This window comes from Canis aureus, chromosome 17, assembly GCF_053574225.1.
Source record: "Canis aureus isolate CA01 chromosome 17, VMU_Caureus_v.1.0, whole genome shotgun sequence".
NCBI classification, from domain to species: domain Eukaryota; kingdom Metazoa; phylum Chordata; class Mammalia; order Carnivora; family Canidae; genus Canis; species Canis aureus.
This window is the reverse complement of record NC_135627.1, coordinates 8,522,414-8,539,516: the sequence shown is the minus strand read 5'-3', so window position 1 is coordinate 8,539,516 and position 17,103 is coordinate 8,522,414.

Sequence of the window (17,103 nt, the reverse complement as noted above, 5' to 3'; positions counted from 1 at the left end):
ACTTTTCTCAAACTGTTACATTTTGCTTTTTAAAATGTTATGTTAATGAGTGAAATCTTCATAGAAATTGAATAAAACTTTACTGTTTTCCAAAGACTTGATTTGGATTTTGAATTTCAGGAGATATTTTGTAACCAGTACAGTCATACATTATACATTATACATACTAGTTATGTAAACTAGTACAACCATAAATAAATACAGCAATAATTAAACTATGCTAATAATATTTTTAAGTCACTTCCAATAGTTCATGTCTTGATTTATACTGTTGAATATAGTGTTAACATTCTGATAGCATTTTATTATCTTTATTTTACTTACATGGTTTTTCTAGTTATTTTAAATACTTTTGGTTTTGAAAAACTTCAAGCCTCAAGAAGTATAGAAAAAATAGTAAAATTAACACATAATTCTTTTTTTTTTCAAAGATTTTATTTACTTATTCATGCGAGACAGAGAGAGAGAGAGAGAGAGAGAGAGGCAGAGATACAGGCAGAGGGAGAAGCAGGCTCCATGCAGGGATCCTGACGTGGGACTCGATCCAGGGTCTCCAGGATCAGGCCCTGGGCTGAAGGTGGTGCTAAACTGCTGAGCCACCCGGGCTGCCCCTAACACATAATTCTTAAACAGGTCATATTTTGTTAAACTTTTGCTACTTTTTTTCCCTCCCTCTCTGTCTTTTATAGACACACACAGACATTTTTCAACTGGTGCATCTCCTAAGACTTACTGACTCCTAAATGGCTAGAATATCATTATACCTAAGACTACCAACATTCATTTGAAGAGTCACATAATATGCAGTCTATATTCAAATGGCCCAAATTATCTCAAAAATACCTCTGGAAACTTTTTCCTCGCTGCACATTCAGTAAAGGTTTACATATTACAGTTGATTGCTTTGTCTCTTTATTCACTTTGGATTAAGAGTAGTCTGCTCACATTTTTCTCTTTTTCCTTACCCTGTGTTTTTTGAAAGTCTTAGTCAAGTTACTATAATCTGACCAGGTAAAATATCCTTCATAATGGGTTTCTTTCCTCATCACAGAAACATATTAAACCTTAATGGTAAAAAAAAAAAGTATAGGTGATATAGTTGTAGCATCATCCTAATGATGATATATATCAGTAATGCAAGTTTGATCATTTGGTTAAGTGGGTGGCCATGGATCTATCTCAAGACTGCAATTTCCCTTTTATTCCTTGTAGTCAGTGAGTTATGCATGAGGTGATAATTTGAGACCAGGCAAATATTCTTGGTTGCACAACTAATTTTCACCCAATGGCTTTAGCATCAGTGGATGATCCTTGTCTGGGTTTGCAACACAAAATAGTAATATTCTAATTGTATTTTTTCATATATTTATTAGCTGGCATTTTGTTTTCTCTCTTTTTGGAATGAATATTACTATATACTCATGGATTTGTTTTTAGTTTAATGTGATATAACTCAATATAATCAATACTATTTTATACTCAATTTGTCCCAATTTTAAGAGTTGAGAGCCTACAAATTAGCTTGCTTTGTTTTTGTCATGATTTGGGAGGAATAATTTTAATATTCCAAATGCTTTATTTTTATACAATTTATTTGTAATATTTACCATTTTTTCACATCGATTATTACCATTGGTTGAACTATGTGATTAACATACCTGATTGCAATTTTAAAAATATATATATTTTCATACATTTCATTTTTAATGTTACAACCTATGAACATAATTTTCAATCAACATTTCCATCAAGAGCAGTGAACTCATCTTTTGAATTATCAAGATTTCTATTCCAGAAAAAGAATTGTTTTGTTTTCAGCAGTGTAAAATTATTTTTGAGATTTTTTTGTTTTTTTGCCCAATATCAGATATTTGGCTTGTGATGTGTTTTTTAGGCAATTACATACATGCATACATACATTTATTTATTTATTTATTTATTTATTTATTTATTTATTTATATTTAAATTCAGTTAATTAACATATAGTGTATTATTGGTTTCCAAGGTAGAGTTCAGGGATTTATCAGTTGCATATAACACCCAGTGCTCATTGCATCATGTGCCCTCCGTAATGCCCATCATCCAATTCCCTCATACGCCCATCCCCCTGCTCCAGCAACCCTCAGTTTGGTTCCTATAGTTAAGAGTCTCTTATGATTTATGTCCCTCTCTGATTTCATCTAATTTTATTTTTCCCTCACTTCCCCCATGATCCTGTTTTGTTTCTTAAATTCTACATGAGTGAAATCATATGATAATTGTCCTTCTCTGATTGACTTATTTTACTCAGCATAATACCTTCTAGTTCCATCCACACCATTGCAAATGGTAAGATTTCATCTTTTTGATGGCTGAGTAATATTCCATTATATATATGGAATATATATATATATTTTGATGGCTGAGTAATATTCCATTATATATATATATGGTGTATATATATATATATATATATATATATATATATATATACCACATCTTCTTTATCCATTTATTTGTCAATGGACATATGAGCTCTTTCCATAGTTTGGCTATTGTGTACATTGCTGCTATAAACATTGGTGTGCAGGTGCCCCTTTGAATCACTGCGTTTGTATCCTTTGGGTAAATACCTAGTAGTGCAATTGCTAGGTAGTAGAGTAGTTTGTCTTTTTTGGAATTCATATGAATGTAACCATACACAAATACTTCTTTCAACACATTTCTTTTACTTTATATTAATAGGAATACCACTAGTTTATTTTTCTTTTATTGCCAAGTAGTATTCCAATGGAGGTAGAGACCTAAAATTGTTTATCCATGAATTATATTAATGTACATTTAAATTATCTCCTGTATTTGGCCACTATGAATAAGAATGCTTTTGATATTTATCTACCAATCATGGTGTAGATATACATTTTCATTTCTTTGGGGAAAATTACTAGATCTGGAATTACTGGATTGTATGTTAAGTGGGTGCTTAATTTTATAAGAAAAAGTTTTCTAGAGCACTTGTATAGTTTTACAGTCTTATGGGCAACGTAGGAGAGTTACAGCATTATTATCAGTACTTATAATTTTAGGCATTCAAATGGATATGGAAAGGTATCTCGCTGTGGTTTTTACTTGGCATTTGTACAATGACTAATAATCAGCATTTTTATGTTTTTATTAGCCGTTTACATAATCTTTTATATAATGTCCATTCAAATCTTTGGATTACATTTAATTGAGTTGTTTGCATTCTTATTACTGAGATATAGGGGTTTATTTTAATATATTTTGGATACCAATGCTTTGTTAAGAATGCAAATTGCAAAATTTTTCTAGTCTGTAGCTAGCCTTTTCATAAAGTGTTGAATGCTGTCTTTTGAAGGGCAGAAGTTTTTAATTTTGATGATGTCTAAGTGATCAATTTTTCTTTATGTTTTCTGCTTTTAATGCTCTATATGAAAAATCTTGGCCTTCATCAAGTTTGCAATGATTTTTTTCTAATTTTTTTTTGGAGGTTACATCATTTATGTCTAAGTCTATAATCTACTTCAAGTTAATTTTTCCATGTGATGTGAAACTAGGGCTGAGGTTTATTTTATTTAATGGATGAGATCAGTAAGCACTGGAATTATTGTCTTTGCTCTTCTGATGTGGAACCGTGACCTTAGGATGGTGATGTGATGAGGGTGATAGAGCTCCAATGTTCATGACCATCTGTACCTGGGATAGTGGGTGATACAGAGGAGATGCTGAACTGTTGGCCACAATCTTCTGGAATATAATCTCTGCAGGTCAGAGTCAGAGGGATGAAAAATGCTGATAGTCTACCTATCCCCAGGGAAATACTATGACTCTTCGCTGGAGCTTCAGAGAAAGCAAGGCATGTTTTTGGCCCTCACTGCACATAATAGAGCTTTAATCATGCTCAGCTTGGGGTTGCTAAGGAAGTAGACCCTGTCTCAAGTTCCAGAGAAGCTAGCTGTTCTTATTGAGATTTGATAAATTTGCCTGAATAATTTAAGAAATTTGTTTAAAAATTGGCCTTAGGACAATTTCCAGAAACGGAAATTAATTTTAAAAATCATTTTAACAATAATTAATAAAAGTTATGGTTGTTCACTGAGAAAGGGTTTCCACAGAACTCTTTCTCCTACAATTCCAGAGTTGTCCCTGCTGTATTTATTTTTTAAATTATTATTACTGATTTGGAGGCTTGTTGCTGCCTGAGTTGCAAATATTTTCCAATGAATGATTTATCTTTTACATCTTTTTTATGGTCCTCATTTTATTAAAAAAATTAAAATTGAGTTTTAATATACTTGACAAAATAGCATTTAAAAGATTATTCCTTACCTCAAAATCCTAAGCACGCCTTTTCTATTTATATACTTAATCCACATGGATTTCACAGTTATATTGTGTCAGAGATGAATTGAATTGTGTCTTTTTCTATAAGCATAAACAATTGCTCCATCAATATTCATTATATAATCTATCATTTTCCCTATAAATTTGCAACTGATGCTCTGTCATAAATCAAGTTTCTACATATATTTGACTAATTTCTAGGCTCTTTTATTCCATTCCATTCCATTATTTGTCTACCCCCAGTGCCACTTCCAAATCATCCAAACTGCTTTCATTTTCTAGTAAGTCTTGATGTTCAAAAGGATAAATCCCATCAAATTATTGTTTTTCTCTTACTCTTCTGTTTTGTTAGCTGTCAGGCTTGTATTTTAAAGAATCAGTATTTTATTTTATCAAATCTTATGCTGTTTTCTATTTCATTCACTATTTCACTTTTCAATTTTCATTCATTTCTGTCTTCATTTCTATTACTTTCCTAGTTTTCCCTTCTCTTCAGGTTAATTTTTAAAATATTTTTCTGACTTTATAATTTAGATGCATACCTTCATTAAGTCTGAGGCTTTCTTCTTTTTAAAACTAAGTTCTGAATCTCTCCTTAAGAACTATTTCAACTGCATTGTAAATTTTCTATGTGTTGTATCTCCACTATCTGTCCATTTTAAATACTTGTAAGTGTCCATTTTAATGTCCTCTTGACTCATGAGTGTCATTGATGCTTTTATTTTTTTACTTTCTAGTTTCCAAGTCTATACCACAGTTATGACCATATTTTCAGAAATGTTCCATGTGAGAGTCAACACAAGTGTTGACTAGTTCATAATCATTCATTCAGTGATTTCTGTCTCTTGATTGGACCTGACTAGTAAAATCGTGCTCTTCTAATTCATACTATTTTTTATTGGTCTATTTCTAATATTTTAGAGAGGTAAACTATAATTTTCTATTCTGATGGCAGATTTTATACCATATTCATAATTCTTTAATTCTTGCTAAATATGTTTTGAGGCAGTAATGCTAGATATGTGTACATTCAAATAATTTATATTTTTCTGATTAATGGATTTTTGAAAAGATCTTATTCATTTATTTGAGAAAGAGAGAGAGAGAGAAAGCACAAGCAGAGGGAGGAGCAGATTATGGGGCAGAGAGGGGAAGGGAGAAGAGGAGGGGGAAAATCTCCTGCAGACTCCAGCTGAGCACAGAGCCTGATGTAGGTCTCCATCCCAGGACCCTGAGATCATGACCTGAGCCAAAATCAAGAGTCAAATGTTTAACCAACTGAGCCACCCAGATGCCCCTGATTAATGGATTTTAAACCATCATGTAGATCCACCTTATCTTTACTATAATTTTACTCCAAAGTCTTAACTCATTGAGTATTAACACTGCTGCATCAGCTAATTGTTGATTACTATTAATAGATTTTTTTTTTTTTTACTCTTTTTCTTCAAACTTTTTCATGCTTTAATACTTTTTAGAGGATTTTGTTTGTTCTGTCTGGTCTAATTATCTTTTTTTCCCCTTCATTAGTTTGGAATGTTTACTAATAATCTCTAACTAGTGGTTCCCCTACCTATAATGATGTGTATGCATAATTTAATGTAATATGAAATAAATGAATAACTCTACCCTGTTTCAATATAATAAAAGGATCTTTGTTCTGATTTCAATGATTTTACTCCGATTATAAACTACTGTTGAATATTTTGTTTTATACTACTCTTTTTTAAAGATTGTATTTATTGATTCATGAAAGACACACAGAGAGAGGCAGAGACACAGGCAGAGGGAGAAGCAGGCTCCATGCAGGGAACCCGATGTGGGACTCGATCTCGGGACTCCAGGATCACGCCCTGAACCCAAAGCAGAGCTCAACGAGGTGTCCCTGTTTTTTTTTTTTTTTTTCCTAAAGATTTTATTTATTCATGAGAGACAGAGAGAGAGAGACAGAGACAGAGACACAGGCAGAGGGAGAAGCAGGCTCCACGCAGGGAGCCCGGTGTGGGACTCGATCCTGGGACTCCAGGATCACGCCCTGGGCCAAAGGTAGGCTCTAAACCACTGAGCCACCCAGGGATCCCTAAGTCTCTGTTTTACACTACAATGGTGTTGTATGTGCAAAATAGAAAATGTAAAAAAAAAAAAAAAAAAAAGAAAATGTTATTATTTTATATACAATTACTTTTTATTTATATTATTTGCATGTTTATAAATATCATCCACATAAATTCTTCTAGTTGTTTGTCTTTAAATTTATATTTAATCTTATAGTCACTGGGGACCACAGGGAATTTAAAAATAATTGACAAAATCAGATATTGTTCTTGAAGATGTACAGCATTGAGGTCACTCTGGGCATAAAAAGAGACCAAACTTTTAGTTACAAGATAAATACATGCTGGGAATGTACCATCCAGAGCATGACTATAGTTAACAGTACAGTATTGTATATTTGAAAGTTGTTAAGAATGTAGATCTGAAAAGTTGTCATCACCAGAATAAAAAACAAAACAAAACAAAATAAAACACCTAACTCTCTGTGGTGATATTCAAGTTAAAGCCCCTGTAATGATTATTTCACAATATACACACACATCAAACAATATGCTCTACACTGTAATCGAATACAGTGTTATACACGAATTACATCTCAATGAAAAAAAAAAAAAGGAGAGAGACCTGAGCACAGAAAAACCAATTTTCAGGATTGCTGGAGACTGGGGTAAAGAAATAGTAAGACTCTAAACTAATGGTGTGATAATAGGTTTAGATAGGCAGGGATGAAAGTGAGAGGTATATGGCAGTTAAAATGGTCCTTCAAAAGTGTGTCTGTGTAAGGGGTCATATTAGGTAGGCAGGGAAAAGAAAAGAAAGAATTGAGGATGATTTCCAAATTCCCGATGTACTTACCTGTATAGGAATTGGCATAGAGATTTTTCTTGAACCTTATAAACACTAGTTTGCTTCTGTGCCTGTGTTAGGGATGCCTCTGACATGTGCAATAGGGAGCTGGGAATGCAGTTTGGAGGGCAACGTGGGCTGGCATGGCAGATTGGGAATCTTTCCTAGCGAAGTGGACAAGACCACACCTGTGCAGTATGAAGCCTGGAAGGACTGACTCACTTGTGTGTGCAGGGCTCTACATCCTTCCTTCTGAAGAAGTGTAAGGACCTCAGAGAAGCCTGCCGTCGAGTAGGCATTTCTATTTTGACATTAAGGATGGTGTTACTATAGTCATTCTACTTTAAAGTTTTGAAATTTAAAGAAATATAGCTTTGGGGACATACATTTCTGTTAAAGTCTGCTTTTTTCTTATGCTCTCTTTTTTTGGTTTTGACCCTTAGTATATTACACATTGTAAAATGCAAGATTCTCTGTATATTTTATAGCACTTTTATAAAGAAATGGCCTCCTACATCAGTGAGCAAAATGTTTCTAAAGATTTAAAAAAAATAAATATAAAATGATAGTGATTTTAGACTCATTTAAGTTTCCAAGTGCTGTAAAGAAAACTGTAAAATTCAAAATGAAGAAATCAGATATTCAGATCTTCTGACTGTAGTAATTTCTCACCTTTCACTTACTCAGAAAGCTTCCTGTAATTTTAAGTTTTTGCCAAGTACATGTCTTTCAACTACAAACTTTCACACCTACAATATAATCCAGATGGAGGATTTATGCTTCTTGAATACTGAAGCAGATCTATACCATGTTACACAGTAAAGGCATTCAAGACAGCATTTAGTTTGATGTGAAGCTGAAAAGTTTAACAAAATCACTCCCTTACCCCCACCCTACTTTGGTTCTGAAACAAGACTGGCCAGGACCTGGGCTGATTTATTTGTTCTTTGTGGGAATTTTTAGAATCCTGTGCTTCCCAATACAGTTTGAAGGATATTTTCTCTAATATGTACCCTTTCATTAATGAAGACACTTAATGTGTACCAGTTACAAAAGTAAAATGATTTATAAAGTAGGCATATTCTAGAGTATAAACATGAATTGTTGCTTTCACAAGTGATACGTCTTTCTATAATTAAGAACAAAACTTGAATGTGCCCTTTTTTGTTCTCTTGCTCTGATAGCTTCACATCTAGGTAGATTTTTCAGCATTATAATTTATAAATCGAAACCATGGTTGCAAGTTACATTGTTTTTTTACGAAACTGATTCTGTATTAAGAAGGATACATTATTGTTAACCTTTCATTCTTAGTTTTTTTGTTTGTTTGTTTGTACAAACTTTTTTGTTGAAAGCACATTGTTTAGTTTTCTAATATATTTGGAAATGGATTGGAAAGATGAAATGAAGTTTAATCCAGGGCATTAAAAGAATCAGTCAGGGAGATGGATATGAGTCAATCTGAACAATGAGTTGGTTATGGTGGAATTAAAATGGTAATTTATGAAGACTACATTTGTGTGTAGGGTAGGTGAGTTGGATTGTATAATTTCAGGCTATTGCTTCCAAAAGATTACTTCACACCTCGGCAAGGCATTCTTACTTCATATGGAAGTTCTGGCCCTAGAAGGAACCCATAGGCCTGGCTCTCGGAAAGACTATACTCAAATCCCTAAAGACAAAGATGTGTGTTGAAACAGAATTAGTTATAGGTAGGTAATATGAAAAAATATATAAATAGAACACAATGATTTATTTCAGAAAAAGCAAAAGGACAAAGAAGTGGAAATGATGATAGAAAAAAAATTAAGAGCTATTATGGATAGCTCCAGTATAGTTAATTTCACTATCATAGAAATTCTAGAATTAGAAAAATAATAATGTAACAGAAAAGCCATATTAGATAAATAAATAAATAAATAAATAAATAAATAAATAAATAAATAGACGCCTGTGTGGCTCAGTGATTGAGCATCTGCCTTTGGCTCAGGGTGTGATCCTGGGATATGGGATCGAGTCCCACATTGGGCTCCCTGCATGGAGCCTGCTTCTCCCTCTGCCTATGTCTCTGCTTCTCTCTCTGTGTGTCTATCGTGAATAAATAAATAAAATTTAAAAAAAAGATAAATAAATAAAATGTTACTGAGCTTAATAAAGACTGGTATAAAAAAGGTTCAAAGAACAATTCAGGGACACCTGGGTGGCTCTGCAGTTAAGCATCTGCCTTCAGCCCTGGGCATGATCCTGGAGTCCCGGGATCAGGTCCCACATCAGACTCCCAGTATGGAGCTTGCTTCTCTCTCTGCCTGTGTCTCAACCTCTCTCTCTCTCTTTCTCTGTGTGTCTCTCATGAATAAGTACATAAAATCTTTTATATTTTTTATTTTTTTAAAAAGATTTTATTTATTTATTTATTTATTTATTTATTTATTTATTTGAGACACAGAGAGAGAGAGGCAGAGACACAGGCAGAAGGAGAAGCAGGCTCCATGTAGGGGCCTGTTGTGGGACTCGATCCCAGGTCTCCAGGACCACGCCCTGGGCCAAAGGCAGCACTAAATGGCTGAGCCACCCGGGCTGCCCATAAATAAAATCTTTTAAAAAAAGAAATATAGTTATAAAGAGATAGATAAATAGACAGATATTGAGTATCACAAAGAAAAGATTTTCTTTAAAAATTTAAAATACTCCTTGGTACCACTGTGAGTTTACTGTAGCATGCCCTGGGTGCACTGCTTGAGAACTATGACCTTATATGATTGTAGGCCAACCAGGATTTAATATCAAGGTTGTGAGTATATTATATAAAAAAATATAGCCAATGCTGTTTTACCACTTGTGGACAAGTTATATAATAACACATATGTGTGGGGCAAACAGGTGGCTCAGTTAAGCAGCCAACTCTTGATTTTGCCTCAGGTTGTGATCTCAGGTCCTAGGATTTAAGCCCCACAATGGCTCAGTGCTCAGGAGGGAGTCTGAGGATTCTCTCTCTCCTGTTGCCCCTTCCCACTGTGTGCTCTCTCTCTCTGAAATAAATAAATAAATAAATAAATAAATAAATAAATAAATAAATAAATCTTTAAAAAAAAGCCTATGTGTCATCTGATGCAGACACATTGCAACTATGCAATGACCCCTAATCTCCATTCACTCACTTTTATGATATCCTCAAGGTCTGTGTGTAAAAAATATACTGGGATGACCAGAGCATCTTCAATAATGAATATCTTCTTATGAATGTGTATGAGACAAAATATAAATAAATAAATAAATAAATAAATAAATAAATAAATATCAGAATGGAATCAATCCCCAAAGCCTAACAAGTTAAACATAAAAATCACCCTTTTAATAAGTCACATGGGTGAGGTAACTCTCAAACATCATTTTGTTACATGATAATTAAGTAAGCCTGCGGAAGTGTTTGGAATATTTGGAAGTTAATAGACACATGTGAATCCCAAATTTGCTTCCTTACAGAGGGAGGTGAGGATGTGTGTGGGGGGTAAATTCACACTAAAGCAGAGGTAAGTGAACTATGGCTACGGTTCCCTATAGGTGAACTATAAACTAGGAGTCAAATACAACCCACTGTCCACTTTGTAAATAAAGTTTTATTGGAACCTGGCTCTGCCCATCCATTTCATATTTTCTATCACTTTTTGGGGCTGCAATAGCAGACTTGAGTAGTTGCAACAGAACTAAATGGTTTGCAAAGCCCCAAATAATTACTGTATCGATCTTTACAGAAAAAAATTTTTCCCAACTCTGCACTAATCTATGAGCCTTTCAAAGCATCTGCATTAATGATGGCACTGGTGGGTGATACTAACATGAGTATGTCTCATACTCAGATAAAGGTATGTCCAATTTTCTGTAAAGTCACTTCAAACAAGATATGAAAACCCACAGTGAATATATTAGTGAGAGATAATTACACCTAAAGTTCTGCAGTACATCCCTATTTCCAGGACACATCTCTGAGCTCTGTCTCCTCCCATGAAGCTGGGAATGGACATGATTGCATTTCAGCTTCAGTCACAGCATAAACAGAGCAAACTTCTGTTTCTAGTTCCTCATTGCCACTGTACAGACTGTCTAGAATTTCAGGTGGAGTAGATATATATAAAGATTGTACCCCAGAAAAGGTGAAGCTAATTTCAGAAGATGTCAACAGGTTGATAGTTGATAGTAATTTTGGAGACTTGCTGTGATTGATATGAGTGCTTTTTTTTAAAAAAAAATTAAATTCAATTTGTTAACATGAAGTACATCATTAGTTTCAGATGTAGTTTTCAATAATCAACTGCGTAGAACAACCAGTGCTCATCCCATCATGTGCCCTTCTTAATGCCCATCACCCAGTTATTTCATTCCCCTCCTCCCCTCCAGCAACCCTCAGTTTGTTTCCCAGAGTAAAGAATCTCTCATGGTTTGTCTTCCTCTCTCATTTTTCTCTATTCAGTTCCCCTCCTTCCCTTATGGTCCTTTGCACTATTTCTTATATTCCTCATATGAATGAAACCATGATAATTGTCTTTCTCTGATTGTCTTATTTCACTCAGCATAACACCCTCCAGTTTCATCCACATCAATGTAAATGGTAGGAATTCATCTTTTCTCATGGCTGAGTAATATTCAATTGTGTATATAGACCATACCTTCTTTGATATGAGTGCTTTTAATATTAAAGTTCCCAATACCTAAAAGCTGTCCCTTGGGTGTCAGAGTAGTCAAATTGTGAAAAATATTCTTTAGAAAAGAATATTTTTATTCTTTTAAAAATATTCCCATTTAGAAAAATATTTAGAAAAATATTCCCATTGTGGCAGATGCAGGATGAATAGCTCCTTTCTGACCTAAGATTCTTATTATGGTTTCCAGTAGCAACTTCAATATAGTGAAAGAGTTCTGCTGAAGCCTTTGGGAGAACACCTTATCGGTTGAAATCCATATTTAGAACTCATATGAAGTGGGCATGAGTCTTAATACTCTAGGTCAGATCAACAAGAAACATCACTTAGTTTTTTCCTAACTCAAGTTAATTTCCAATTCATAGACCTATCCACTGACCTCTCTAGTATAGCATCTTACAAAGGCTTTTGAGGTGAAGGTTTCACCTTTTTGAAGAAACCTTTATTCCTCAGGGTTTTATATATATACATATACATAAACCAAACCATCACTTGTGGAAGAAACCTTATGGTTTCTAGTGACCTTCCTAAGACTGCACAGATAAAATGTCCTTTCTTACAAATAAAATGTCCTCTACTCTTTCCATTTGTTTCTTCATGCCCAATAGTTTTCTCCTGCTTACAGGCAATATTCTAAGAATCAGTAGAAATTCAGCACTTAAAAACAAACATTTCAATTAGTGTTTAATGGATATAGAATTTCAGTTGGGGAAGAAGTCTATAAACATGGCAGTGATGTGTTACGTAACAATGTGTATGTATGTAATACGATGGAGCTATTTACTTAAAAATGGTTAAAATGGTAAATTTTATGTTATGTACATTTTACTGCATTCAAAAAATGTACTCTTCAAAATAAAAGATTACATGTTTTTGCAGTAAGTTATTAAATGTATTTAAGGTACATAAAGTTCCTATCAGATAAGCTTTTACAGATTACTAAAAAGAGGGAAACTATTACAAGAGAGAATTGATATTCAAATTAGGTGAAGTTTTAAAAAAAATATAGGGTACTCTTTCTCATTGACATAGATGGAAAAAGCCGAAACAAATACTCAGCAATCCAAATCTGCTGGTATATGAAGCAAATAATCCTTCATAACAAATTAAGTTTGCTCCACAGCTTCAAGGATGGATTAGTATCAGAAAGTCAATGTATTCCACTGTGTTTATAAATTAAAGGATAAAAACATTTGATCAGGGCAATAGGTTCCATAGAATCTGTCACATAGTTATGATTCTAAAATAATCAAAACAAATCTTAACTAGGAATTGAAGGAACATTTCTTAAACTCATAACCAGTACCCACCCAGAACCTACAGGCAACAGGACTCTTCAAGTAGGAACATTGGAGTATTCTGATTAAAATTGGGATTAAGGCAAGGATTCCTGGTACTACCATTCCTCTTCAGTATTGTCCTCCAGATCTCAGCCGGAGCAAAAGAAACAATAAAGGGAGTAAATTTTGTTAGACTTGAAAAGAAAATGAAAAAAGTCCATATTCACAGATGACATAATTTTGACTTACAAAGTCTAATGAAATATTCAGGATGGATAATAAAGTTAACATAATAAATACATTGATCAAATTTGCTAGATATATGATGTATATAAAAGATTAACTTACTACCAAATCTCAAAAATGAAATTGATAAAATATAAATTTACATAAGGATGTTATTTTTAAGAAATCAACAAAATATGAAACCTAGGACCCACTTGATTTAGCGAGGTTGTGCAAAGTCACAAAGTAAAGAAAATTATAGTATTTCATTGGCGTTAAGAAAGACCTAATCTTAATTTTGTAAAGATGTCAGTTATCTTGAATTTAGGATGTAACCAATACAATTCCAATAGAAACTTGCTAGGTTTTTTTTAATGCAGAGAAAAATGGTAAGAATATCTTTCTCTCAAATACTCATTTTGTGTCTGTATTGCAGCTTAGAGAAACCTTTACAACCTACCCAAGGAGATACATAGACGAGTATTCTTAGAAGATATTTACAAATAAATAAATACATACATACATACATAAATATATAAATAAATAAATGAAACAGTGAAATACATAAATAAATAAATGAAACAGTGAACAGCTTCATGAAAATGAGCGTAAGAAAAGATATATTAGTACAAAGTTGTTTATGGCAATGACAGCAAACTGACTCAAACTACACACATGAATATGAATGAATCTTAGTAATAATATTTAGCAAGAGGGAGTTTGTAGACCTGTTATGTGATACCATGTATATATAATTTAAAGGCATAACATAATACTTCTGAAATTGCATATACAAGCATAAGTTGTAAAATTTAAAGATGTGCTTGGGAGTAATAATCACCAAAGTTAAGCGAAGAGAGGGTAGAGAATGGGATCAGACCAGGGGGGAGATTTCATGTTAATGACTGGAAATGCTCTATTTCATTAGCGAGTGCTGAGTACCAGTATATTTACTGGGTCACTATTTGTATGTTCAGTGAAGTAAAAATGAGCATATGACATAAATAAAATTAACTGAACAAACAAAAAGCAGGGTAGATGATTTCAAGGGATACAACCAGGAGGAGGACAGAGTGGATAAGCTTTCTGAGCCTACTTCTGTCAGCAAGACATTTAGACTCCTGGCTCCCATTTGACTGGAAAGGGCCTCAGGGGTTAGGTGGGGTGGGGAACTCCAGCAGATACCAATACAGAAAGGACAACAAGGGCAGGGAGATGAAGTGTCTCCAGGGGAGAGAGACAGACAGACATGGAAAATGTTGCTGTAAGATAGACGAGTGTCTCTTTCTTGGAGCAATAGGGGTAGATACTTCAAATGACATTTAAATCTACTTACGGAGTAGATATTAAGGCTGGTAATACACAGCTTTGTTCTCAAGGATAGTTCCTTGAGAAATAGGTATGAAAAAATGACAAAAAAATAGATTTCAGAAATCAGAAAACCGAATAGAGAACTCATAGAGAGAAGGTCAGTTTCCCAAGGTCGGAATCAGGCAAGAGGAGGAATACTTGAGCCCAGGATTTCTGAACATGGAATCATATTCTGCATCACTGCATTATATCAGCCTCTCTGTGAGAAATATGCCCCGCATAAGGCATTTCTTCATACTCTGCTTTAGTTGTTAGATTATTGTTTTATGTTTGCAAACTTCCTGTATCAATTAAAAAAATACGTTTCTTAATAACAGGTATCCTCAAGGAGCAAAAGCAATACTGAACTATGTAGTAGATTTTCAACATACACCTACTAGAGTGGATGAATATTCCCTAATACTGGTAATTTGTAATTTCATTTATTACTGAAGAAGCTAAAACATTATCCTGGTTATTTTAAGATAATTTGTCACTGGGAGAGAGTATCTAAGTTCTAGAAACTTTTTTTCAACTTTGAGAGATTAAAATCTTGGACCTTTAATCTTTTATTTGGAAGTCTGTCATTTTTGACAAGATGAAGAGCCTTACACCTTGATGAAGAGATACTTTTTCTTTTGTGACAGGACTGTGAAGGATACATGACATTTATTATCAGCTGGTGAAAGAAAAGGTCTGAGAAACAGCAGACAAAGTTCAGTGATAAATCTAAATATCTTTTCACCACATTTGGGGATTGTTTTTCTTTAGTTATTTTTGTTAGCCCTGCAGCTAGCAAAGCAAAATTATTTCTAACGCCATTAAAATGTTCTTCACACTTCAAGTGCAAATGCTTATTTGTTCTTAGTCTTTCTCTGAACAGAACAATTGTCTGAAAATAATGTCTGGCATGTCTTTTCAGAGAAAGGTTAACAGAATAGACTCAAAGTACAGACACAGAATTCTACTCACTGCATTCTTCACTTTGGAAAACAGTTGTAAGTAGTTGAATTACTTATGAAGAGTGGATAGCAACGACAGCCTCCATTTAAAGCATCTCATTTCTTGAAATTTGTTTAATCAGTTGTGGCACTACCAAGTTATGGTCTTCTTTTCCTTAAGGCACCAAAGAGAAGTATAATCCTCTAGAACAAACTATCAGACTTTTTTATTCTTCGATAATTGTCGTGCTCCTTGGTGAAGGCTACAAATATTTACTGTTGTTGTTGTTTTTTTCCTTTATAACACCTAAAAACTGTATTCACATTGTGCTACACTTGAAAATTTTAGGAAGTCTAGTTTAATTGTATTAGAGAATTATTGCATAATAAAGAGCCTTTCCAGTCTACGTGATGCCTAAAGATGCATTTAGAGACGTTCAATATTTATCATTTTGTTATCAATAGTCAGGGTCTGGGTGGACAAGATTATGAAGATGGAGAAGCTATAGCTTATAAATATTATTTTAAATGAATTTGAAATGATGCAACATGATATATACTTCCTAGAGCATTGCAACTAATTACTAGAAGTTTACATAACATGAGCAAATAAGTATGTCAAAAAGTCTTAGTTTTTAATGCTTTGTGAACCTTCCCTTAATTGAACAGTAATGATCAAAAACACTTTTAAATAGACCTAGACATATGTTTGGTACTTTCTTCTCATTTAAAAGTATCCCCATAGTGTGAAATATAAATTATGTCATTGGATATTCTGATGCCTTCAAAGCAAAATCCTTTATATATCTTGAAGAAGCCATCAATACTGGTCATTTTAACTTTTAAAATATATGAGTATTATATATAAATATGTGATATATAATATAAAATTATATTAAATATATTAAAATATATATTAGATGTAATTTACACTAGAGAAACACATTTCTGTAATTTATATATTCATTCCAAATTTACACATTTATTAAACATAAATATTTTTAAAAATATAAATATAAAATACATTAATATATACCATTATATAAAAATAGATATATATTAAATCAAATATATAATAGATATACAATATATAACACTGTATAACATATAGACATATAAATAATATATGCTAATAAATATTTATGTCTGAAATTTTTCATTTTTTAAAACATTTTATTTTTGTTTCACAACAAAAACTTGCCAGTTCTATGTTTGCCAGTTGTGCTTCTCATTTGAAATTGCTTTCAATTTATCAATCTTTTGAAGAATTTAGTCCTAATTTCTCATAATTTGTGCAGAAAATTGTTTCCAAACCCAAATATTTTCATTTTCTCTCTTCTATTCCTCATTGTCTTACTTCATGT